Consider the following 27703-nt stretch of genomic DNA (forward strand, 5'->3'; position numbering starts at 1 on the left):
GTTTGATTTATACAACCGGAGCCGACAAGAGAGTAGCGGCTGAAAAAAATCCGCAACAAAAATATTATAACAAACTAGCGAATCGTGAAAAAGTTAAATAAAGGCATTAATACACAATTTTATCGCTTGCCATTCAAAAGCATGTGGCGTCGGTGGACGAAAAACTAAAAATGCCCAGTTGCATTTCAAATTAACCCGGGCCGACCTTTTGGAAAGCGAATTCAAATTTTTCAGTGGACACAGTAAAAACGCTCGTGAAACAGCTAACCTCTTTGCGGGTGAGCGCGGGACGTCGCGTTTATTGGGACAATGAAATTAGCATAGTAATGAAAAATATTGGTCGGGTGTACGCCGCGGTCGCACTGCCTCCTCACCCAATTTATCACTGGTCGAGAATAAAACAAAATTACATAGTATGCGCATGTTTACAGCCAGTGTCACTAAATTAAGTGGACGCTGTCACGCGCCGCGGTCTCATCGCCCCTCACTATTTTATTGCACCGATCGATGTCTTTTTGTGATCAACTGCCGTGACTGTGTGTGATTTATGAATAACAACAAGCTTCGACATTGGACATCGATTCCGCGTAAACTACTTCAATTGATCGCATAAAATGAAGAATAAATAAAAATATGGTATAAGAGAGGTAAATAAATTACTATAAAAGTAACGTAAGCATATATACCACGTCACGAATATAACATTCAACATACCTGCAGATCCGTACCGCGAAAATGATTCTACTGGGAACGCAAACAGAATATTTAAAGTTTCAAATATTCACTGCTTTTGCAAATTGTGTTTAAATCCAAACTCAAATAATATTTAGATTAGGTAAATAAGGTTTCAAAGAATATTAATGAATAATAAATATGTCTATTATTTTTATAGTTCCTTTTTCTTATATCTTGTTTAACATAAAGAATTCAGTATTCTCATTGATTCGCCTGCGTTTTACAGCGCTGTCAGATAACATTGATCATTCTGGAAATAACACTTCAATAAGATGAAGCACTTAAAGATAATTGAGCAATCACAGCGAAGTTAAAACAAGTTCAGAATGAGGCACAAAAAAACCTTTTTTTCTATTCTATGTGGATAAATTCAAGTAAAAGGTAGTAGAGTGAAGCGGTAATTAAATTTGATCTTTGCTAAAACCTTGGACGATTTAAGCGAGTCGGAAACCGAGATTGTAATTAAGATATTGAAGTAAAGCTTATGTTTAAAAACAACTTGCTATTGGGGACGTTATTTTTTTATTGATTCTATGAGTTGGTCAACTGATTGCGAAACATTTGTTTTGCAAGAAGCCTTATTTACTTACGGAACTTTATGTATTTCAAAATTACTGCTTACGCAATAAAATAAATAGGTAATAATGAAAAAACATGGTTGACTTTGCTGTATTTCAGGTTAACAGTGTCAATAATGTTATCATTTTCATGTGTTTAAAATTAAAAACAATGAATAGGTACATAATGCTGTGTGTTTATTGTTTTAATTTTAAATTCAATAATGCCATGACTTACCTATCATATAATTATAAAATTACTACATAATTAAATTGATTCGGCAGATTGCGTTTTGTCCATATTGCCAAACATTTCAACGCTAATATTAAAAATTCCGAATATTCTTGTAAATCTTTTTTACTCGATTGTGTAACCAAACTCACAAAACTTTCGCTTTCTCTCAAATAATTCTCTACAGTCGGTACTGTATCGAGTACCGAGAGTTTGACATTTAAAATGTACTACCAAAATAGTTCCTACAGAGCCCGCTAGAGGCGCTGATGAAAGGTTCGTGCAAAATTTCAAGATAGCTACCCGGTTGTCGATAGTCGTACAGAATCGAGCTACAGTAGTTTAGACTTATCAACAGTCCTTTAGTTCATATTTTATTGTAGTACTTTGTAATAGGTATTTCCTTAACACTGACCTTTGTATGGTTTATTTATTTTTAGGAACCAAACGGCTGGAACAACAGATTTATTTCGAGTTTCGCCTTTATATGTATTATTATAATTTATTTAAGGCTCGCCCCTTGTTCGAATTCGAATAGATTTCTAAGAACTACGGTCTACGGTCCGGCTTTGAACTATAGTCAGCTAAAACACAAAACTGAATTAGTGTAGTTTGCATTTAATTAAAACATTGTTTTTCCCAAAAACAGTCTTAAAAAAAACATCAATAAGCTTTTTCATTCTTATTACTGTATTATATGATGATTTTAAGGTCCCGGTTCGATTTCCAGATCGAGTACACATTTCTCGAACTATTCTAAGTCATACTTTAACGTAATGAAATAGAAGTATCGTCGTGTGTTAATAGGAACTTGAACTAATCGACGGAAAAATCATACGACGGAAAACACATAACACCGTGCACCTGACTTGCTAAATAAAATATATTCAACATTTATTGAGCTTGGCTGTTACTTAGTCGTTCTAAGTTAGCAGGACGCGAACTAAGCCATGAATAATGTAGAACTACGTAGAAATTTTAATGTATTCCGGATTTATCTATTCGTGTAAAGTACAAAGGTCCTTTGGGTGTTATAGCGAATATCCACCAAATTTAATATCGGTCAGTGTTTTGTTGCTTCAGTTTGCTCCAGTTTTCGTTCCCAATATCTATATAAATAGTAATTATAATAGCTAATAGTTTCCTGTGTAGACTTTGGGCCATCTTTTTTTATTAAGTGAAACTTGCTTGACCTCTTTACAATATGAAGTTTTTGATTTGATACGCAAATAAATCTATTTTTATCATGATTATGTGAACAAATACTTATTTTACACTAAATTACAATTTGTCAATAAGAACCAACCACCTTCTGGGAATTGTTATTTCCTTCAGATGATTCATCAAAAAAGTATTTTTCAAAGATGTTATGATACTGCTTCTCGTTAAAAGCTAGTAATATGTTGTGTCGTTATTCTTAGAAATTGACTATTCTATCCGAAAGATAACAAATATCATATTAGTTTCTAATGAACGGCTAATGATACATGATTGTTATCAAATAACTGTTGTAACTCTGTGTCCGTTGAGCTCACAATTGTATTGTGGACACTACAGGCTCCGACACAGTGCATAACTTGTTGGAAAACACGAATGGGGCTTAGATAAGGTTCTCTTGACACTGGCCGATGCCCGCAGTAGCCCTCAGGCGACCACAGGCCTGATATTGTACTGTACAGTACCTACACTCACCACACTGGATATTTATCTTATTTTGTTATGTTTTGTTCTAGAAACAAAATAAATGGATGATTTGATGATAAAACATATTTTCCATGTCAATTCTCTAATAATTATAATGCTTAAAAAAGGCATTCATTGTGCTTTATATTTTGCTCGGTATTGTACAGAAATGGCTATGGTATATGGCTAAACAAATCGACACCTTCGCGTTTTATAGCAATAATGGTGGAAATTGCAGGCATCCATCGTTTCAAAAAATCTAAAATGCAAAGCATTAAATAACAATTTGCATACGTTTACAGCTAGCAATTTGTCCGCGGCTTAAGATCGCGGGTAAACATCGGAGCTCTATAATTTTACAACACACATAAAACTGTTCTAACCCTTGGCTTCTAAGGTTTTATCGAAACACGCCAGAATCAATTTGTTGAAAATCTCAAAAGTCACGTTCTCAGAGCGGCTTCACGCATAATCCACAGATTCCTTTAATGAATGAGCTTCATAAAAGCTTTTTGGTTTATTGTAAACAAGGTAAGAATTCATTAGCCGACGCTAAAGTAACGGCGCGGCCCGCCTAGTACGTGACTCTCAGGTGATAAAACTGAAAGACGACGTTTAAGGGCCTGTCGTGGCCTTATATTATTAAACTGAATTTTCCATCTTGCGTTTCAAGAGATTGAAATTAGACTACCTGACACTTTAGGTAGATAGTCGCCGCCTCGTGCTGTGATGACAAGCAAAAGATTAACAGTACAAAATGCTACATCTTTTTTTATGGATTTAACAAAATAATGTATCTTAGGAATGTTTCAAAAGCATAATCGATAAACACGTTTAAATATCGATATTCAGTTTACATTTTGTTTTATGTATCGATGAATGTTAAGCCATACCACCATAATATATTTTAATACCTAATGTGTAACATTGCTTATTTTCAGTCCTGCTAGCGCAGCATCTTTGAAAAACTGCCACATTGGTAGAATACAACATAGTAGAATGTACGTGAGAGCTCCCGTTACACCACACACAGGCTATTTAGTCCCAGAGCTCAGAGGCGACGTGGCGTGCGACACGACAATCACTCGCCAGAAACTATTTAAAGAATTGTTCCTTCAAAGCTGGCCCTCTCTCATAAATAAACCGGTAATCTTTTCCGCCTCGCTCAAATTGAATTTATAGTCAACAAAGCTGTTTCGTAGAGACCGCGAAAAGATAAACTGAGATTTGCCAGAGAGCAATTAAAACTTTACCTTAGAACTAACTTCGTTAGCTGGCTAGTGTTTCCGAGGAGGGATTATAAACGCAGTCAAGAAATATGTCTGCCTTTACTTTTGAAGGCGCAGTGTGGATCGGAGCGACCGACTGGTAAATTAAAGCGGAGACTTATAACACTAATGAAAGTGTCTCATCTGGGGGCACGGAAGTGCCCCCGCAAGTCGAGCAAAAAAAAGCGGCACGGCCGTACCATCCTTTTCTCGAAGCAATTCGGGCTATTTTTGACACCCCTATAATTTCGTTGTGGATAAAACAAGAAGCCTGAATTTGCAGCAACTAATCAGTCATTGTATAAACACGGTATATTTAAAATTTCAGTCAATTTGAACCAGTAGTTTAAGAATAACAACTTGTTAAAGTTTCTGAATTTTGTCACTCACTGATTCACTGACTCACTGACTCACCGATCATCAAAAGTATAAGGTACTTCTAGCAGACATAGAAGCTTCAAATTTAGAATACAAATAGGGTTTAGTGTCTTAATCATGGGAAAATTCAAATATTTTCTAATTTCGGTCCAGTTCTAAATACATTAACTGCATAAATAACTTGTAATCCGATATAATGTATAGGATTACAAGGTTACATTTGCAGTTAGTAAATCATTATCACTGTAGTAATAGAAAATAATAATAATAATAGGTCTAGATGGGTACCTACTATATGAGGCATAACTTAAGGGTGTTTAGCCCATGAAACTGAACAACATTCATAGGAAAAGATGTTGAATTATGGAAAAAAACGTGTTTCCATACAAATTGGACTTATGTTCCTAGAGAAAGGTTGTTCAGTTGCCTGGGTTGAACAGACCCTTCTCGTGTCCCTTGTATGTATTATGTAAAGATTACGAAAATCACACGATTGGACATCTCTTTAAGTACCAAAATCTAAAAAATAAATATACCAAATTGGTCGAAAATACCACGATGAAAGAAAGAACACTAATAATAAGTATATTACTATATTCCACCCGCGACTTTGTCGGAGTCAAAAGGTTTTGCCGTAGTTTAAAGTATCCTATGTGGGGATCTAGATTAATTTCAGTTCAATCAGTCGAAAATCCTAAAAGATTTCTACAACTTTCACACCTATTTTATCCCCTTAAAGGTGAAATTTGTTAAAATCCTTTCTTTGCGGACACCTACGTCATAGTAGCTTTATGCATGCGAGACTCAGTCCAATCGGTTTAAAATTTACAAAGTTCTATACAAATTTTAATTCCCTATTTTATCCCTTGAGGGATGAAATCTATTAAAATCCTTTCTTAGGGGATACTAACGTCATTGTAGCTCTTTGCATGCAAAGTCTCAGCCCGATCGGTCTAAAATCTAGGTCAGTCAAACACCTTTGAGTTTTATATATTTATAGATAAATTTATTAATTTAAAAACAAGTTTGATTAATTTAAAAAAGATTGAGTATCTATTGTCGAGTCTGGCTTGAAATATTTACTCGAGATTAAAAATTCGATTCTATTTTCGGTTTAGTTTTTTAAATACACTAACTGCAACAATAACTTTCTAATCTCTTATAAATGTATAAGATTATACAAAGTTACATTTGCAGTTAATGAATCATTATTACTGTAGAAAATAATAAATAATAGGTGTAGATAGGTACCTACTATATGAGGCATAACGGGACGGGATATAGGGTGGCTAAGGGTGTTTAGCCCATGAAACTAAACGACATTCCCATAGGAAAATATGTTGAATTATAAGAAAAAACGTATTTCCATACAAATTGGACTTATGTTCGTTCTACAAAAAGAAGTGAGATGCCACCAAAAACATTCTGTAAAATCCTCAAGTCTCGCAGCTCAGTCTTTCTGGCGTAAAAAGTGGTGAGATCTATACAATACCAAGTCGATTAATCTATTTCGTCTCTACTTAAAGGACCTGCTGTCTTAAGTTATAACATATGTTATTATCACGCCAGTATTAAAAATATTTTACGTTTAAAACAAATAGATCGACTTGGTCATTGCATGAAAACACAAATTCGCCATTAAAATTTCGGGAGCATTTAACTTCTCGTCGTGCTGTGTAGTGTAATACATACAAATCATGCGATTGCCAGGTCGATCTATTTGTTTTAAACGTAAAATATTTTTAATACTGGCGTGATAATAACATATGTTATAACTTAAGACAGCAGGTCCTTTAAGTAGAGACGAAATAGATTAATCGACTTGGTATTGTATAGATCTCACCACTTTTTACGCCAGAAAGACTGAGCTGCGAGACTTGAGGATTTTACAGAATGTTTTTGGTGGCATGTAAATTTACACCCACATAGACGACTCCTAACAGTCCTCAAGTTTAAGCATCAAATTAAGCACATTGAGATCGCTCTTCCGGGAAATGTCTATTTTAAATAATTCTTTAGATCGTTACGAACGAAATCCTTCTGGATAATATTTTATAAGTAGCATGCATGAGTAAATATCGACAGCAACAACGCATAAGGTCGTATACAAAATAAAGCAAGTTTACAGTACGGGCGTTTAAAGTTTACTTTTATCATAACTTAAAAAAGTGTAAGAAAATTTCATTATAATGACGCTTATAATTAGTGGTACCCACATATCATCTTTATACAAACAGCATTGGTAGAAAATGAATTGTAATTAATGTAAAAATACTGAAATTATATACTTACGACTATATGCGTAGGGATACAAGTATTATATTATAGAGTTACGACGAGTTACGACGATATGCGTAGACCAAAGTTGTCTTACCTTCAAGTTACGTCGGGTTACTACCTTATGCGTGGCTAGAAATTTACATACCGGAAAGATGCAAACTTTTACGACGTTAGTCGTGGTACTTAAACATATTAAAAAAAAACATTTTTTTATTGTTTCAAATCAACTTTATCATTAATTCACAATTACCAACCGAAATATGAAGGGTAAGTCATAATATTAAGTTTTAGACCTGAGTCATAATTTGAGGTAGATAACTTTAACATTGAATAACATAATCAGCCAAAGGAATCCTAAGTATTATTATATTATATCAGACAATAAATCACTCGTATCATGGTTATAAAAGATAAAAATATTTTTTGGACGACAACTTTAAGCTATTTTCCACTAACATAAAAATAACAGTTTTGCTTAAATATAATCAGTCTTTAATTATTATTTATTTTGGACTTATCTAATAATCAGTCAAAATTATGCCTTCAGCTTTATGTGCACTCAGTGCTTTACAATTAAAATTAAAAAAATGATTTTAAATATGTTAACGTTACCAGGCTTTAGATTTATATGATCTTCAAAAGATCGTTATAACTTCAAAAGATATGTTTACCAAATGCTGTAATGGCGTCTCGATCAAGCAGCTCTCAGAGTTGGTTACATCTGCTCTAGCGGCTGCTTAAGCTGTACAAAGGCTCTAGTGTTTGCTGTTGTAGACATCAAGGTTTTGCAGTTGTGGCATAGGAGTGCTTCAATATAACTGTTTTGGTCGCATCCTAGCGTTTTACTTGTACTTTTAGGGGTCAGTCGTTGAATATTAAAATAGTTTGAAAGTCAATTTATAGTATGATTCTTTGAAAACAGTTGACAGACTGAACCACCACTTCACCTACATATGTAAATATTAAATATAATAACTTTGAGCTCTATTATAAAGGTATATTACTCGGTTATAAATGTATAGTTACAAGAGCGATAGTTCATGCTATTAAAACGCTTTGGGTGCTTTAACATAATTTTGTAATCCCTGTGGCTGTAAAAATGTTTCGAATGATATCTTATATATTAATTGGCCGTACAGAAGCCATATAAATATCTGATATAACGCTCAAGGCACTATTAAAGACCTAAGCAACTCTTTTATAGATGAGTAATACACTAGCCCTGAAAAAAATTGTTATATAACCTAGGGCATTACAAAAAGCTTAGTTACGCTCTTAAACGCTATAGAAGCAACGCATAACTCCGTTTAAACTCCTTTATCTCCTAAAGTACCCTTATACATTTAGCAGTGTTATAGAAGACTCCATTAACTCTTTTATTCTTCCCTAGGCTATCTAGCGACGCATGTTACATACTCATATATCACTATAAGTCATCTGGTTCCTACTAAACGGCTACTGTCCCGCCTAGCTGTTAAAGGGTTTTTTAAATAGCTAGTATACAACTTATAGAAAATTGTACAGCATTTGAACGACTCTTATGTAACTATCAGGCTGTATAACGACTGTATAAGCAGCTTGTGTGCTAGTTGGGTTGTATTACATCTTGAACTGAGCGAGTATTATGTAAATCATTTAATGCCAATCGTACCTCTTGGGAACTTTTCCTGGCATCATTACAATTACCGCGATATCTCGACCATTGACTCGTACAAATTCCAATTATTACCGGATTTACCTTGGACAGGTTCTATAAAATAATAATAACAATTCAATAACCACTACAGCAAATAAAAATGGTTCAAAATATTAAATTTATTCATAATTTTAGCAAATACATAGTGTCATAAAGTCTTATTTAATATATAGTTCGATTCATAACGTCGTATGTTCTAGATACGACTATTGTTACTGAGATTTGGTTATTTCATAACGACGCATACAGAGGTAAGTATTAGTTACGACCCCTAACTTTCAGAAATGAACAACGCATAACGTCGTTACTATAATGTTACGACGTTATGCGCGGGACTAGCTTAAAATTATAAATATCAAAAGAACTACTTAAACGTTAGAAAATATCTAATTTAACAACTTTGTATTGCGTTATCATTTAGAGTGTTTCATAATTAAACAATCAAATATCAACCAAAACTTACCGATTCGACGGGATTCATTTGAGGTTATGTTGTTATTGTCATTAAGTGCTAATTTTAAAATTCTTGATGATCGTAGGTTGTTCATTTTGATTATATATAATAATAATAGATATTACAACATAAATCACAACAAAGTTCTTATTGTTTACTTATTTACTTAAAATACTTTATCGCACGCGCCGTCAGTGACATACGACGGCGGTAACTGACTGTGATTGGTCAGGCGCAAACCAATAACGTAACGCATATCGTCGTACATCGAAATGCTACCGTATGCGCGGTAACTTTCAAAATATACGACCATATGCGTTAATGAAACTCGTTAATTAAAAGTAATTTTACTATTCTGATTTCAGGAATCTGTTAAACTCATACCCGTCATTACGATAGTATAAAAATTGGATTTTCGATGAAAATGGTGTTCCGACCTTATGCGTGGTTGCTGTCGATATGAACATAATTTTGAGTTCATCGCTATTCAAATAACGGATCAATGGTTCGTTACTTCAATAGGTATTTTTTTCAAAGGCGAAAGCTTTATTCAATCTTATACATGTTCAGTAGAAGTGATGGGTGTAGGGATCGGCGCGACCACTTTATCTTAAGGGTGTTAATCCTGAACTCTGTACGGCTCACTCTTATCTATCGGCTTCATAGTGAAACGGTCTATAGAGCTTTTGTAAAAAAAGGTTTTCACAGACACAGCGAAATGTATAATTTTTTCTTTATGTTAGGCGTAATATTCTTTTGAAGGAAATGGCGTTCTATAACGCTCGCCAAATGCGTTCAACAAATGCTACCTTTCTGTTTTTAAAGCTAACTGACGTTAGTAATCTCTTCACCTCCATTTTATAAGTGGAATCGAAACTTATTAGTTCAATTTTGTTGAACAAAATGACGTCGTATTTTATCTTCTAGAGAATTCTGCGAAATTGTAATTATTGAGCTTGCTTTTATTAATTCGAATAAATTTTGCTTCTGTAGTGAAATTGTAAAAATACAAAGAATAGAAAAACTACAAAGTTAAAACGTTTGTAAAACTTTTTGGTATCTGGGGGCACGGAAGTGCCCCCGCAAGTCGAGCAAAAAAAAAGCGGCACGGCCGTAACATCCTTTTCTCGAAGCAATTCGGGCTATTTTTGACACCCCTATAATTTCGTAGTGGATAAAACAAGAAGCCTGGATTTTCAGCAACTAATCAGTCATTGTATAAACACGGTATATTTAAAATTTCAGTCAATTTGAACCAGTAGTTTAAGAATGACAACTTGTTAAAATTTTGAATTTTGTCACTCACTGATTCACTGACTCACTGACTCACCGATCATCAAAAGTCTAAGGTACTTCTAGCAGACTTAGAAGCTTAAAATTTAGAATACAAATAGGGTTTAGTGTCTGAATCATGGGAAAAATTCAATATTTTCTAATTTCGGTCAAGTTTTCTAAATACAACAACTGCAACAATAACTTTGTAATCCCATATAAATGTATAAGATTACAAGGTTACATTTGCAGTTAATGAAGTAAATTATTATTTCTGTAGAAAATAAAATAAATAGGTGTAAATATGTATCTACTATATGAGACATAACGGGAGGGGGTATAGGGTGGGTAAGGGTGTTTAGCCCATGAAACTGAACAACATTCCCATAGGAAAATATGTTGAATTATGAAAAAAATACGGCTTTCCATACAAATTGGACTTATGTTTGCTCTATTCGCTCTACAAAAAGAAGTGAGATGCCATCAAAAACATTCTGTAAAAACCTCAAGTCTCGCCGTAAAAAGTTGTGAGATCTATATAATACCAAGTCGATTAATCTATTTAGTCTCTACTTAAAGGACCTTCTGTCTTAAGTTATTACGTATGTTATTATCATGCCAATTTTTAAAAAAATACCTTTAAAACAAATAGATCGACTTGGTCATCGCAAGAAAACACAAATTCGCCATTAACATTTCAAGAGCCTTAACTTCTCGTCGTGCTGTGTAGTGTGATACATACTAATAATTAAATCATGCGATGGCCAGGTCGGTCTATTTGTTTTAGAGGTATTTTTTTTAAATTGGCATGATAATAACATACGTAATAACTTAAGACAGAAGGTCCTTTAAGTAGAGACTAAATAGATTAATCGACTTGGTATTATATAGATCTCACAACTTTTTACGGCGAGACTTGAGGTTTTTACAGAATGTTTTTGATGGCATCTAACTTTACAGAAGCTAATTCTAAGTAACACTACTTTAAGCACTTGTATTGAGATGCGGTTCTATTGAAGGCGACATTGCTCACCGGACCCTGTTACACCTTGATGGAAGGTTTTCATCTCAAGGTTATGGGATATGAATTTTCCATTCAACTGATTTATAAACGGTAACTATAAATCTATCTAATGATATATTACAAAAATGTGTAAAAATGAAGCGGTATTTTAACTACATTACATTTCACGTACGACAAATTCCTATATATTAATTTACTACCATAGTTAGTCACAATAGTGTACAATATTATATCGGAAAAAATCTCTTTCAATTAAACTTCTGCAAGCTTATAAGTTATTTCTTTGCATAAGTTTAATACTGTCCAACGCAACAGGCTATAAGTACTTTACGGTTAATTAAAACACAAGGTACAAAAGTTTTAAAAGGCAAAGTTTTATACCAAAGTTCTACATAATTACTATCGCTGACACTGGGACACCAACTTTATTTCTGTACACACAGCAATACCAGCTATTATACTCAGCTTATAACTATTTAAATAAAATTTCTGAAGAAATTCCAACCTTGTTTTCATTAAAATAAGGTAGGAAATCTTTTGACTTTGGTGAAACGATATAAAAGTTGTTGCTCCGTGTAGGTAGTTCTCCACGGCAATTATTGGCACGTGTTCGCCGTTTCTCAATACCTTACTATTTCTAGTCTTGAGTGTTATTCAGAGAAAGTATATAGACCAGTGTATGTGCGTACGTCATTCAGTGTGTTATTACAGGCATATTGAACAAAACCCAATTAGAGAAAGGCGTGATGATTCATAAACAAAAACGCCTGATTTGTGACCGCCGCTCCCGAGTTATGTTGGAATTACTACGGTTCTTTATGTCTTATATTATATACTTACACATATATATATGCTGTACGTTTAGCCCTCAATGAAGTGTAATTAGTCTTGTATAGTGTAGACGTGCTTAGTCGTAAAATACTGAAATTAATTGACCATCGCTTGGACTAACGTAAGTTAACTGGTAGAAAATTAAAGATTTGTTTTAGTTTGCTATTAAGTTGAACTGTTGGAATTAGTCTACTTGTCATAGCTATAACCACACTAAAAAAGTAGTTCTGAAAATCATTTCTTATTATTTCGCCCCATGTATAATTTAATAGTAATAACAATACGATAGGGTTAATTTGAAAACAATGGGAGAGGTCTTAGCCCATCAATGCGACAGTATGACTAACAAAAAAAAAAAAAATGTAATGTCCCTTAAAAAAATCTAAGACAATATAACAAAATATATTCTAGTCTTTACATTTCGGAGAAAGAAGATTTGTTTGTACAAATATTTTTATAAGAGAATAGTGACATCGAAATATAATGATGTTTTCAACAGATGGTGGGCGTACGAAAGATGTCTGTTTTATTTTTTGTGGCTTCTTTTTTCGGCAATTATTAGCTTTATATAACGTATTACTCGATAAAATATTATTGTAGGAGTAGATACGGAAAGGAAAATTATTTTTTCGTGCCTTTTATAAGTACTATAAGTTTGTTGACTCGAATAAAAACGTATGTAAGAAACTTTCCGCGGTAAGACACTTTCAATACTATCATTTCGAATTTGAGATGAATGATTTTACCATTAATATTTCGTGACTGATACTAGAGCTCTGTCAGCTAATATTCTTTGCAGACTATGCCATAGCCTAGCATTTTTGAAGGGCTTTAAAAAGTAATCAGCGCCCTGGTGTATTTTATGTCAAAATATATTAGTTGTCAATTACTCTACAGTCAACTACAGACTCGATAGCACAATCTCTGCTTATAATTTAGATTTCTAATAACTTATACGAAGCTTTAAAAGTACCGCGTTAATCAACACGATTCCTATCTATTGATTTCAATTGCCAACGTTTAGATTAATTGAACAATCGATCGCTTACAGAACAATTGCAATTGTCTATCAAATCTTGATGGAGTGATCTATCTGTTCACTGCTAAGTAGTAAATTGGTAGTCAAACGATTGAGTTTAATCTCATTGACGTGAGCCAAGTGCTAAGTGAGGTTTCAGATGAGCATCTTTGTCCATAAAGCTGGTGCCATTTGACGTTCAACCAGTAGGTAATCAAATCATATCCTTCAGAAGGCTCGAACAACTTTTAATATCAGATGCCTGGATGGATCTACAGTAAAGATAAAAATTGCATTCGTTATTGGACAGTTTAAGTTGACTTAATTTCTTGAATTAAAATCGAATTTTATTAACTTTTTGAAATTGAAGGCAAGAATTTGTCAAAGAGCTTATCAGAGGAAAAGTACGCCTATGTTTTTTATTAAATGTAGCAAAGCTTGCACTATAAGGCACCAAGGCGTTATCAAAGTAATAAGATTTTCATACCCTAACTTTACCAAATTCAAGAATAGAAAAGCGAATTTTCTAATCCACATTTCCTGTAGCCTCCATAAGAAAAAATCCTGTGTTCGTCAATTTCATCATACAAAATAAATATTCCAGGCAGTGTATGTGAGTACAGGTGCAGAAAAACGATATGCCCATAGCCTTTAGACCAGGTAGCAGCAATTGTTGACATGTGTCGGCCTTATTGCGTTCCGAGTTCCGATCAGCGTTACGAAGCCTTACGAAGTTTTTCGAAGCTACACGAAGTAGAACGATAGATGACGAACCACTTTATGTATACAAATGTATTGTTTACCAGATGAAGTGACGAGGCTTTTTTTATCGCTTGAAATATACAATTTGACACTCGGTATCACATAAGAAATTATAGAGGACTAAGCGCAAGTCCTTATTTTGAAAGCCTACCCCAAAGAAGGGCCAAAATATGTAACTAAAATATTAATAAATACTTTATACTCTATATTATTAACATATTGCGGTGACCTCGTTTAAGCAAAATAGGGTTTGTGACCAGCAAAAGAGCTTGCCTATTCTTTAGTATAATATTATTATGTGAAAAAAAATAAAGCTACTAAAAACAAATCATTGAAATAACAAAAAAAAAACAAAACTTTTAAGAAAAAACTATACTAATATAAAATTATTGTAAAAATAATGGTTGGTCCGTTTTTTGTAATTTCATATTTACAAAAAACCATATGCAAATCAATATTATGTGCTTTTTGTTTGCGTTGCGTGCTTGTTTTGATATGTCTTTGTTAGTTTTATATTATGGTGCATTTATTATAAAACCGCATAAATATGTTGTAAGGTGCATGTACATATGCAAAATAAAAATGGAGTAATAATTTTATTAACTTGAATTTAAGTAAGGTAAATCATGTTACTTTAAATAATATTGTAAAATATGAATTTGTATAAATTGTAAAAGTTAAAAGACTTTTACGTAACAGCGCTGGCTTACTTTACTGTTTGCATGCGCCATCGCATTCAGAAAAGGATAAATATTGAAACATTCCTTTTACAAAAAAGAAAATAATAAATCTTTCAACCGATACCAAATTTAAAATAAATGAAAAAACAAATGTCAATATTTGATTTATTCGACACGTGGTGCAGAAAGTGTAGACATTATTCATAAAAGATATCTTAGTAACCACGTTAGTCGTAGCATATAGTGCTACGGCGTAGCAAACACCAGCTACGACGTATAACGTTTACGTGACAGAATGCTACGACGTAGTAAGTATGTATCTTGATAAATAATAGTGTTATATTCTGTTTCTTGAAATAACTCGGCATGTCTTGGTATGTTCTTGAAACTGCCTCGTTGATGTATTCATTTTGTTACTGCTTGATGTGTCTGTGAATTCAATTCTCGAATTGCGAAAGCAACTTTTTATTTTTGCTTGCTTTTTATACAAGTGAAGAAAAAGAAAAATATCATACATTTCCCGAAACTTGCAAACTAAATTGGTACCAATGTTATAAGTAAGTACTGTCAACCGCTGTCGCCTTTTTAAATAAACCAACTACACATTAGAATCAAATACGGCAAAGACGCGTGATTTTTTATTTTTACTTTGTTGCAAAACGTTAGCAGCAATCCTATTACTTCATTTTATTTTTCACAAACTTGCTTCACATAAAATACCATTTAGCAGCCAATATCGTCAATAAAACTCAACCACATAATTCAAACGAAAAATTCCGATTAAAAATCGCCAAGGACTTCTTGAATTTATTTCACACGACAAAATTGCCGTTGGTTGGTTCCTTCCCGGCTTCCGTGATATACCTACGTACGTATATATGTACGTGCAATGTATGGTGAGGTGCCTCGATTTCATGAATTTTTGCGGCTTCATATTTTGTGACAAAGAGTTAGTGAATGCCGGCGAAATTGGCTTCATGTGAAGCTTGCACGAACCTCATGCATCGCATTTATCTATTATATTGGATGGTAATTTGTCTAGTGAGAGTTTTGAGGAAATTATTATAGGTTAGTTTGAAAAGGTTACTTTGAATTATGTCTTTTTTGTTGTTGTAGAATTTTGCTGATAGAACAATATTTTTTATACTTTCTAGAAAGGTAGCGAAAGAAAACCAACGATTAAGGGTCTGGAAATCTACGTGTGACGCTTTTGTCCAGCAAGAAGACACAGACGCAGATCAGAAAAAAAACTGTTACTTTGGAATCCGCTAAAGTCGAACGGGGCGTATCACGTCAATTTCGAATCTGCATGAATAAATGACAATTCATTATCAGTCTAACGACAAATCTATAAGGTAAAATTTAACTATGTGTTGTACACTCATCCATCATTTTACCTATATAAGCTCGCCAGTAACAATTATTATGTGGGTTGAGCCACATTTTAAAGGTTTGATGTCTCAAGGTCATATGTGTTACAAAGGTTATGTGAAACGTGCCTACGTGTGTATTCATAAAAATATATACACAGATACCACAGACGGTGGTAAAACGTGCCTCTTGACCACTCACTTTTACTTTTAACCTATGTCTCTGAGGTTAAGCTACGCGTTCCGAGGTTGTTCTGTGGATGGATGACTATCTTATAAGTACATATCGAGTTCTTCCGTGTTTTGGAAGGCACGTTAAATTGTGGGTACCGGCTGTCATTTTCAAAGATTTTTGACAGTGGTTTACAGTAGTCAGAAGCTTGAAAATATGACAACCAGTCTTAGTGAAGGGTATAGTCAGATAGGCAGTCGTTCCATGTAAAAAACTGATATTCAGCTGTATCTGGGGAGACTGGAAGCCGACTCCAACATAGTTTGGAAGAAAGGCTAGGTGATATATAATAGTAGTCAATTAGTCATGTGTCTGTGTGTCTCCGATCATATTTATGTCTAGGTCCAATTTTACAAACGTCCCCTAAGCTTAAGGAGTGGGAGTCCGATCATATTTAGAGGTCAGTAAGTAGAATGTTGTCTTCAATATTGAAGCGTCAATTGTGGGTATTAAGAAACCTACGCATTGGTGTTAATACATTTTAGTTAAAGCTTCTGAGTGTTAAAATTATATTTGCAAATTTAAAGACTTTGTTCATTAACATTAGATCAGGGTTTTGTGCAATTCGATTCAAAATGCTACTCAGTGAAAAATAAATATACTCAAAATTCACGATTCCTGGCTAAGTGTTATGTGCAGCGACGATTTAACCGTTGCACCGTTAGCCAACAAAATTGAGGAGACTAAGAACAGTATCATCAAAAAACTATTTCCACATCGTAATGTCTCCGTATCTTGAACAACATTATGTATTCTTGTACACGTTCACCCTCGCTCATTAACCACTGCGCGTTTGTCGTTCCCAACGATATTTTTTTCAACACTTATAAGCATTTATCATGCGTTATCTAAGAGAGCATGTTCCGTGTTTCCCCGGAACAAACATCCGGCGGCAGATTACTAACGTGGATAAGAATCATTACGTCGAGTAATGAGTTGTTACGCGCGAATAACTTATGTGACGTCATATTTCGCTCTAGCTCATTAATTGAACTTGTCATCTATAAATAAAAGAGTTTTTTTCTTCTACCATTTCGCTGTAGAATATAAGAGAATTAGCATTACTTTATTAGATTCTATCATTTCCCTTGCTAGCTTTGACCTCGCATCTATGAAAAGTTGAAGTACCTGCCGTGCTTGTGTACCGGTTGTCTTAGGTTAGATCTTTTTCACGAAAGCAGAGATAAATGTTTTAGTTATGTTAACATTTAGTCCATAATTTCTTTGTCTGCGAAGATTTTTGCATTGCCAGGTGGTTTGCGAGTTCTGGTGTTTTGAAAGAACAATAGAATTTATTTTCTTTCCCAGTATATGTTTCGTGCCAATGATCCCAGTATACTGCTGTAGAAACGGAACAACTTTCTAAGGATTACGGTGAATTTTGTTCCGTGCATGGATTCAACTCGGTGCACGCAGTATAAATGAAATTGAAAAGGGGATAGCATCAAGTGTACATCCAGGTATGAGTATATAACAATACAGTGATTACGACCCATCAATGCAGATTATATCCAGCTTAGCTTGTCCAAATTTCATCAACATTTTAACTCTTGAAATTTAAATCCACCACAAAATTTAAATATTGTTGCTGTATGTATTTCTGTTTCGTTCTCACTAATAGACCTTTCATTTTCTAGGTAAATATTTCATGATTTTATTACATATTCGGAATTAAATAAAAACCAACAGATTAAAATCCGAAAACTGCGCTAAATTTCAAATAAGTCGTGTAAACATTCAAAAATATAATGATTTCTTTTATGTTAAGGTTTAATTATAAACTTCCGATTCATAAATATTATAGCAAAAAACTGTAATAAAAGTGTATAGCTATTTTAATTCGTCGTAACTAAAAGAAAAGTAAAAGATCCTGAACAAAGAATTATAATTATGCAAATCAAAATCTGTTATCTGAAGCGAGTTAACCGAACTTAAGATAAACTTTAATTCATTATTTAAGCGTCAGTAGTTACTGAAATGTTTAAGACTGATTTTGACGCATATTTTCATCAAAAGGTAAAAAGGTTTTTTAAAGGTATTCAACTACCAATTTCTACAGATCATATTTTTTTATGCGTTGATGATTGAAATATTTTTTTTGTAGTACTCATAAGTCCCATTTATACATCGCCGCACACACTCTATTATCAGTTTTATTTTAAGCTAACTTTCCACCCGTGGTTATACTCGCGTGCCTCTCTTAGTGTTCCCTTACGCTAATAAAAACTGTCTTTCAGAAGTTTTGGCTGTGCATTGTCAGTCAGTCAGCCACTCACACATTAACGGAAGAATTAAATAAGTATGGGTTTTATTTTTTTAAATTTGTCCATTATTCTTTATTTTACTATATTATTTAACCTGTATTATTACAACACGTGAAGCATAAATTAAGTAAATCGCATCAAACAAAGAGAATTAATAATCATATCATATAGTTTGATTCTAGGTCAGTAATGACGTTGCACAGGTTACGAATATCAATGATTTATGGCTGGTAATTGTACGTACTGTCGGCAATGTAGGCAACACGGGCAATGTAGGCAATGTAGGCATGGTGAATGGTCAGACGTGATGCGAGTCCTTGATTATTGATGGGCCATGTATCGTCATCGATGTCAAAGCGTTTTAATTACGGGCCTGGGATTAATCTAATTACGTATTGATTGCTGGAAGCGAATATACGAGTATCTTGGTGGAAGTGAAGTCATGTGTGGCACTGTTGTCAGTTATATTCTGTTTTAGGTGGTAATCTCGTAAACTACCCTATAAATATTCTTTAAATAAAGTGATGTTTTCCGAGAAAAACGACGAACTATATTTTCTTACCGAATGATGTAAAGTAAATAATATCAATATTTACGTATATTTTTATTCATCTCAACCTAGAAAGACTTTAAAAGGCTACAGTAAAATATATGAATTTCCACCAAACATAAACAGCTCATTGTATAACGAAAAATTCTTGATAAACCACCACGATATATAACCGCGGCAAGCAATAAAATTAAGTGGAGAAAAACTTTATTACGAATCTCGCCTTAGCCGACGAAGTGACTGTGGTTATAAGCGAAAATCCAAGCCCAGGCAACTGAATACTGGGCATCCGAGATCTTCCATGAATTTATAGTGCTACAAGAAACTTCAGGAAGGAACTCTGCCTCGGATTTTTAAAATTTATAAAGGAAAAGTAAGCTGAAAAATTTAAAAATGTCAGCAGGTAAGTTTTTGTTGAAAGCGCAGACACTCGGATATTTTTGTTTGAATGTTAATTTTAAAAGTTATTTATGCTTTGTTTTTACAATTTATTTTCTGGAATATACGATGCTATTTCTTGAAGGTACACTTTATTTGCATACAGACGATTTATAGTAAAGAGCCGTTGGAGAAACCGTTTTATGAAAATTAAATCTTATTTAAAACGTAACATAATATAGATTTTATAAGCTTTGAAATTGGCATGAAATTGATTTTACCGATAGTTAAATTAAAATTCGATTACTGTCATATTATTATTAATATAATCAATCAATTAGGGAGTTATTATAAAACAGATGCATCACTTAATTACATGAGTTAAATTTTATCCAAATCTGTAATGATTTTAAATAGCTTGGACAGGTTTACATTAAAGGCATGTTATAGGTTTGCATCTAAAACATAATCGGCAAAATATACAGTTAATAAGTCACAGCGATTTTACAAATTAAAGAAAAGTAGAAAATTATCAAAATGTTTTTTTAAGATAACTTTGAGGCTTATGATGTCCTTCGGTTTCTGTGTCGAATTATTAGTTATGATCACGCTTGTTATACTCGAAGGTGTAGGCAATGGTGTAAGTGGTGCTTATGTTTTCCCGGAAATTGATTCCGAGACCTTATTATCAGCAGTCGGATACACTATCAACCGCGCCATTGACGCAATGCTTATACACTTAAAGGGTATTCCTACAAACAAATCAGTTACATTGTCCAAAGGTGGCACGTTTCTGCTAAGCTGTACTTGTCATTCACCGTGACAGGGAGGAGCATTAAAATGAATTATCAGTTAACACAGAGGGACAGTTGGCGGCATTAGAGTATTTACGTCCATCGACAGAGCTACGTGACTCAAATGGACGGTGAACAACGATTATGCAACTGTCCGACTACGGATGCAACGTAAATACAGTATACATTCGTCATTTTGTTGCAGACAAATTTTGCTAGCTATTTTTAGAATAGGCTTTTAACATAGCCATGTGTGTATGAGAATTTTCTGGTATATGTACAACAAAAGAGTAATGAAACAGAAACAGACTAGATATTATTATGTTTTTTAGAGTTACTTATATTTAGTATAAGTTTTTTACTGCTTAACTCCCGGTTTCTGTTTCCTTTATTTGAGTTTAAGCGCAATTGAATAGATAAACTACCGCTAAATGTTCCTCAGCAACCGGGGGTAAGTGAATCATCCCCTAATCAGAATTAAGTAAAAAATATATCGCTTAAAAATGTATAACTTGTGCAACTTTAAAGTTTGATATCATTTTCTGGGATTTATATTGAAACACCAAACATCTATAAAGCTAGTCGTAGCCTGAAGCTGATGGTACCTTATCTATAAGTCAGGTAATAAATCAATTTTAGGAACATACAATTCAAATATTAGACCTATTATATAGAGTACAGCCTGATTGGTATAAAATATCTGAGTTTATTTTAGTACTGGATTCCAGTGATCCAAAGATATATCGGTGTACAAATACCACGCGTGGGTGTAAGCTGTTAGGCTCAAATGGGATTCACGTTATTGACTCAGAGTGTAGTGGGACAGTCAACACTTAGATTAGGGTTTCTGCTTATCGTATTTACAAAAATAATATTGGGCCGTGTTAAAAATATACGGCCAGTTGTGACGTCACTATATGGAGTTCCGTCTTAACTGAGTAGTGAGAAAAAATATACAAATAGTAGAGGGTCATTTTTCTATTTTATTGTAAATGTGATAATAATAATTTAGTGAATATTTAACCACGAGAATAACGTCACAAAATAACAAAATGATACTCAATATCGTTAAATAAATGCTTGTTGTAGGTAACCATAATATACCACCAAAATCACAATTTTCCGCTCATTGGAGCCAAATGATTATCCAAAATTTGTAAAACAGATATTTTTTGTTATTCAATGTACAAGCGTATCGAACAGGGCTATAAATATTAACGAGAAGCCATCGCCGCTTACAAATCCGCGGGGAACAAGCGCGTGTACACACCACAATAATATTTTATTAACACGAACATTATATTTAGCAATAACGCCTACACGATTTTTTCGAGCAATTTTTTTCGCATCGCAAACTGGACACAATCGGATATCATTAGGGTTATTTATGTGTATGTCGTGCCGTGGACGGCGGGAGGACGTGACTTCAATTCCCAACGCCCGTTATCTCGGACACTTACTTTTTCCATTGATTGCCTTTTTTAGATTTTTCCGTTTTTTCCGGCAGTTGTTCCTTGATGTATGGCGATATTGAAAATAATTTGTCGGCCTCGGGGACGTGGGTCGGTAGTGTTACAATGCGGACAATTATCGCCATTGTCCGGGACCTAAAGTGATTGTGTCGTCTATTTTTCCGTAAGCGTCCGCTCGACACTTGCGATAATAGTTTCGATGAGATTTTTTCTTTATTCTTATCCTCGTAAAGTTAAAGCGAATAGATATAAAATAATGTTTGTTATTGTATTTTAGTACAACATATTTATTTAAAAAGCAATAAAAAACAATTACATTCATTTTGTAACTATTACATATCCTTCAGTGCAATTAAATCTAAACATCAGGAGAAATTGAAAAAAAATCTCCGTTCAAAAGAAAATTCTCCAAAGTAACACACAGCCTTCTAACCTAGACTGACTAAACTAAACAACTCAACTCGTAACATTTCACTAAATTTAATGACATACATGTGACAGAAATATAAAATCTTTCTTGCAGCAATTTTTCAATCATAACTTCAGCAAAACATATTTCGAAATAATATGACAAGAGTTTAATACCAATATTTTATTACTTCACGAGCCTAATTTAAAATGTACTGTGTTAATCCGTAATTGGTTAGCTTTGGTAGCACAAAGCTTCTAAGGCAAAGATTATCTGGATCAGCTTCGAGTAAAAGATCCACTTAAAATAAAATAGCTATTTACTTTAATAACAACTATTATTATGATAGTGAAACGATTTTGTCAATATTAGGTCCATTTTCTTTTATGATGAAATAATGCTTTTTTGTGATTTAGATTTTCGGAGACATTATTGTTTTAGGTTATTGACATTGCGTAGTATTATTTTTTCAATATTTCAAGAAATTTCGGAATTATTTTGTGGTAACATAGAATAGTGCCCCTTATGGGTGCCGCAAGAATTCGTTTTCAGTACATTATAAATTTCATAATCGAGCTACCGTTCCTAGTGAACACTATAAATTTTAATACTTTATAGCACAAACTGTAAATAAGCCTATTTTAACGACATGAAATTAATGACATACTGAATTTAAGGTCATGCATTCATTTTCTGTTTCTGAAATATAAATACTAAAATATTGAATTTCAAATATTAAAGAAGTCAGCAAACTAACGTATACTTCAAAATTAATTAAGAAACTATTTCTGTCAACGCCAAATTAAGTTTTAATTAAGGTCGTTATTTATTTTAACATTAATATTTAAGTTACAAGGTTCCAATAAATGTTTTACGAATAAGTTCAGTATAGAACTGTGTAAAGTATAGCGAGAATAATTTAACTCTATAGATTTACTAAGTAACTACTAATTCCATCTTAACAGTTTTTCTTCATACTTTTTTGTGACGATACAAGCTTGTTTACGCAAGTCGTTCTGTACTATTATATTCAGGAGTTAAATATTGACTTAACAAACCCAAATTTTTTTTATAATTTATAGTCCGTCAACGTGGTAGAGAGCCTTGGTATACACGATTTTTCTTGATTATAGTCGAGAATTCTGAGTATTTCTGAAATAATGTAACTATATTAAACAGACGATCGTCGGCTGCATACGCCTGTGTGTCAATCATGTTTTAAATTCGGAATTTTGTGTTCCTCCAACAATCGTGAATCTTTTACATACAACGCTCATTACTTAATTGTTTGACTGTTGTTTGTTTGTCGTATGGTTACTGGTCAACCAAGTATCAAAGTTGTTCAAGCCGCCTGAGAGGTCTTTGACGTGGCTTAACGTCTGTTATCTTAGCGGACAACAGTCGGGACCGATTTTCTACGTGCTCTCCGAAGTACGAAGACGCCCAGCTCAAATACCACTTTGCGGTCACCCATTAATGGAATGAATGCATCAAGTGTTGCTTAACCCACAGATCGTTTGCCAACCGGTGAGCGCAACTGGCTATGAACGCCTTGTTTGACTAATGTCAATGTCATTTTCAATTACGAATAAAAATATACATAATATGTATATTAATTCAAGCCATTTGCATACAGGTATTGTTTCACAAAACATTTCAGAAACTGTTAGGATTGCTAACAAAAAGTTTAAATACGTTATGTATATTGACAAAGGCAGTTTATTGGTCTGTCTGCGTCTGCCCAAACAACATTGATTTTACAACAAATGGCTTGAAAATTCTTATGTCAACGAATAAACTCTTAGTACAATAGAATTAAATTTAACTAGCGAAGTAAATAAACGTGATGTTATGCCTCGTTCAGACTGACAATTGTCGATTTAATAATAACTATAAATAGTATTCTGAGCTATTTTCACGATCTTATTAGCTGGACCTTAATTTCTAAAGTGCAATGTGGACATACGCAGCAGAAGAAATTTTCTGCATGGGACAATAGCCCAATAATTAAAAATATGAACTGGTGATTGATAGGTTATGGACAAATATCTTACATCTATTACGATATGAAGCAAGTTAGCTTGAGACATTGCCAGTAGTCATTATAATAATATATAATTCATAATGTCAATAATCTAAAAAAAATGGTTTTCGAGACATTACTCTTAGTGTATTATGATGCCATCGAACGAGTAAAATGGTGAGGACTATAAGTGCTATTATAAGTGCGAGGTAGTCGTATAATTTACAGTGTGTTTCTGCACTATACCTTTCGTAGACTGACGTACGTAGACGCACTGTGTAAACCCAGCATTAGTATCTGCAAAAGTAATCAAATTATAACAAACGGTCAATTGGCCTGAAAGTAAACATCGTGTTTCAAGCTCCAGGCTTCACCGATCGTAGTGCTCTTTGTGACAAGCCGGTTTTACAATGTTAAATGGCTTTCAATCCTGTACAAACATAACTAAATACTAAGAACTACCTGACGTGTTTGTTAAGGCGCTCGTATACGTACAGTCAATGGTACTACATGTTTGCCTTATCGAAATGGTTATTGTATTGTTACTACATAGATTTAATTACCTACAGTCATTGAATAGGTCTACTACCTATTCAATGAATAGGTCTACTACCTATTCAATGACTACCAACTATATTTTACGAGATTTCTTAGAAAATTACATATTAAATTCAAAGCAGAAATTTTACAAGGCAAAGCCAATGCTTTTGAAAATGCTGCCTAGTAAGATATCTACTTTTTGAATTGAAACGTATATTTCATCTTAGGTTAAACTAGATTTAATTAATACATTTTGTCTTTAAAGTAATCTAATGTATAGTCTATCTGTACTAGGTACATTTCCAGGAAAAAGTCCGGTTTTATTTATGTGATGTGGGTTTTCTAGAGTATAATAAACGGTCGAGATAAATTGCAACCTCGCATTAATTACTTATATCAACAAATTAACCTTTACGTGAGCGTGGGGAGACAAGTAAAAGGGCACGAGGTGCCAATTATTTGTTTTATTCTATACCTATAACAACATTGAAATTATGAACTGCGTATTTTCAGATATTTATACCTCGTTGGAAAGAAATTTTGCGGGTGCTTTACCAATACGAAAACTATTTTTTAAAGCATAGGTGGGCGCAAATCAATAATCGAAGCAATCTTGTAACCACTTAATACCAGAATCTTCATACGATAAAAGTAAACAGGATAACCCTAAACATATTACTGTGCAAATGCGATCCGACGTATGTCAACCCCTATTTAATAATAGCAAACGCAAAAATCATGGCGGATTCGACGCCTCACTCGGATTTATCACTCTCGCTTTACAAGATTACCCAATACGACAGTGACGGATTGACTTCGACGCCGGCTGTCCCTTTCTAATTTGCTACATCGTATATGCGGGTCCCGTTCCCTCGCGCCGGTAATTAGGCGGCACCTGCATTTGTTCAGGTCACTAGGGATAGTGGAGAGACTATCTAGACATGATGTTAATGCTCCAAGATTGATGAATATCGCGGATAAAAGATCGCGTTTATAAATCGCGGGTTGTTGATGAATTTCACGTTAAGTCGGGTGTCGCTACCTGTCTCACATTTGTCACATATTTTCTGGGAATTTAAGGGATTTCAATTCAATCACGCTTTTATCCTTTGCGGCGAGCTTTGCCAAAGGCCTCCTTGTTTAGTGGAAATGTGAATATTAAGCTTCTGGGTTTTGGGTATTTTGTACGGTATTTATGGCGCCCTTATTGGTTTTTCTTATATGAAAATCGTATGTGTTTATGTCTAAGCAGAAAATGTTTATACGCATTTGATTAACGTATACGCTTGGAACTTTTAATTATCCAAAGAAGACTAACAATGTGATTCCATTCTCCATAAAATCTTAAAAAACTGTGTACTACACACAGTTTTTTAAGATCTAACTTGTATTCACTTGAGGTGACTTTGCTAATGTACACATTATAAGTAATACTCGCTTTAACCGTTTGATTGTACTGCCTGACATCTCATTTCGATTGGTCCTGTGTGTTGATGACAGTCTCATATATGATGTTATGATAATATATAGGATGACATTCAATGCTGCTGATATCAGTGCGGTCAGCATAGTATCATAGAACTATAGAGCAGTGGTAATGGCGTTCTAAGATGACAGTCATAGTATTTTAAGTTCGAATATCAAATGATTAGAGTTGTATTTGTTGTTGCTCTGATATAAATTAGTTAAAAAAATAATTACAATAATCACCTTTAGTATAAATCCCATATCTTTACCAAATTTCTAAAGAAATCACAATACACGCGTAATTTTTCAAACATTTTACTATAATATAGTGTCCGAAAGTTGGCTTGGCATAATTCAATGTTATTGTACTCATTTTCTTAGAACTCATAATATATCCAATTATATCTAAACTTTAGGCGAGGTTACTGCATTATAACATTATGTGTGTGCACTAGCGAAAATCAATGCTGTCACTAATCTGACGGCTTAGTTAGACAATGGCGTTATCATGCGACCATTAATTATTGTGATTTACAGCAGAGGTCTTTGTCACAAGATTTGCCGGTCGTTTTTATGATAGCGCAATGGTGGTAGTTTTATGATCGATTTTTAAAGTAAAGGCAATAAGTATTAGTAGAGAAAATAGTTTTAGCAAAGTTCGCTAGGGGCGCTGATAGGTACGTATCTTCATCGGAATTTGTCGACCGCCGGTTTTCGATAGTCGACCGTAGTGAAAATCGCTAGACAAAAAAGATCATTTAAAAAACATTTTTTTAGACGTCAATTTTTTTTGTAATGATGTCGCCTTAAATTAGTTTTTAATGTAGTATATAAAACATAATTTTGTTGTTAAACAATTGACGTTATACAGTTTATTTACTTCCACTATTGATCTATTATTTTAAAGCTTAAAAATATATTTTTTCATTTCTATTAAAATCACGTTCCTCTGTCAAAATTCAGTCTGTAAAAGGAATTTGTCGGTGAATTCCACTATCTTTTTTAATCTGAGCTTCGACCGCATCATCCGCAATGGTTTTTTTTAGACGAACGAGTATTTCCTCGCGTTATTGACCATCTGTCCAAACTTTATTGGAAGAGATTTTTTCATATTTCCTATGACAATTTTCAAAATTGCCTTACGCTTTGAGATATTTTTTACTAATGGATTTAATATCATTTAAAATACCTGGTATTGTGATATTTTATATATATTTAAATTACATATTTTATAACGAAAAATGTAGATGACAAGATGGATGTGAATGAAGCAAAAGATGTTATTAAAGATTGTACCAAGTGGCGGTCTTTGGTCTCTGCCAACCCCTATTGGA

This window comes from Anticarsia gemmatalis, chromosome 19, assembly GCF_050436995.1.
Source record: "Anticarsia gemmatalis isolate Benzon Research Colony breed Stoneville strain chromosome 19, ilAntGemm2 primary, whole genome shotgun sequence".
Classification (NCBI taxonomy): Eukaryota; Metazoa; Arthropoda; class Insecta; order Lepidoptera; family Erebidae; genus Anticarsia; species Anticarsia gemmatalis.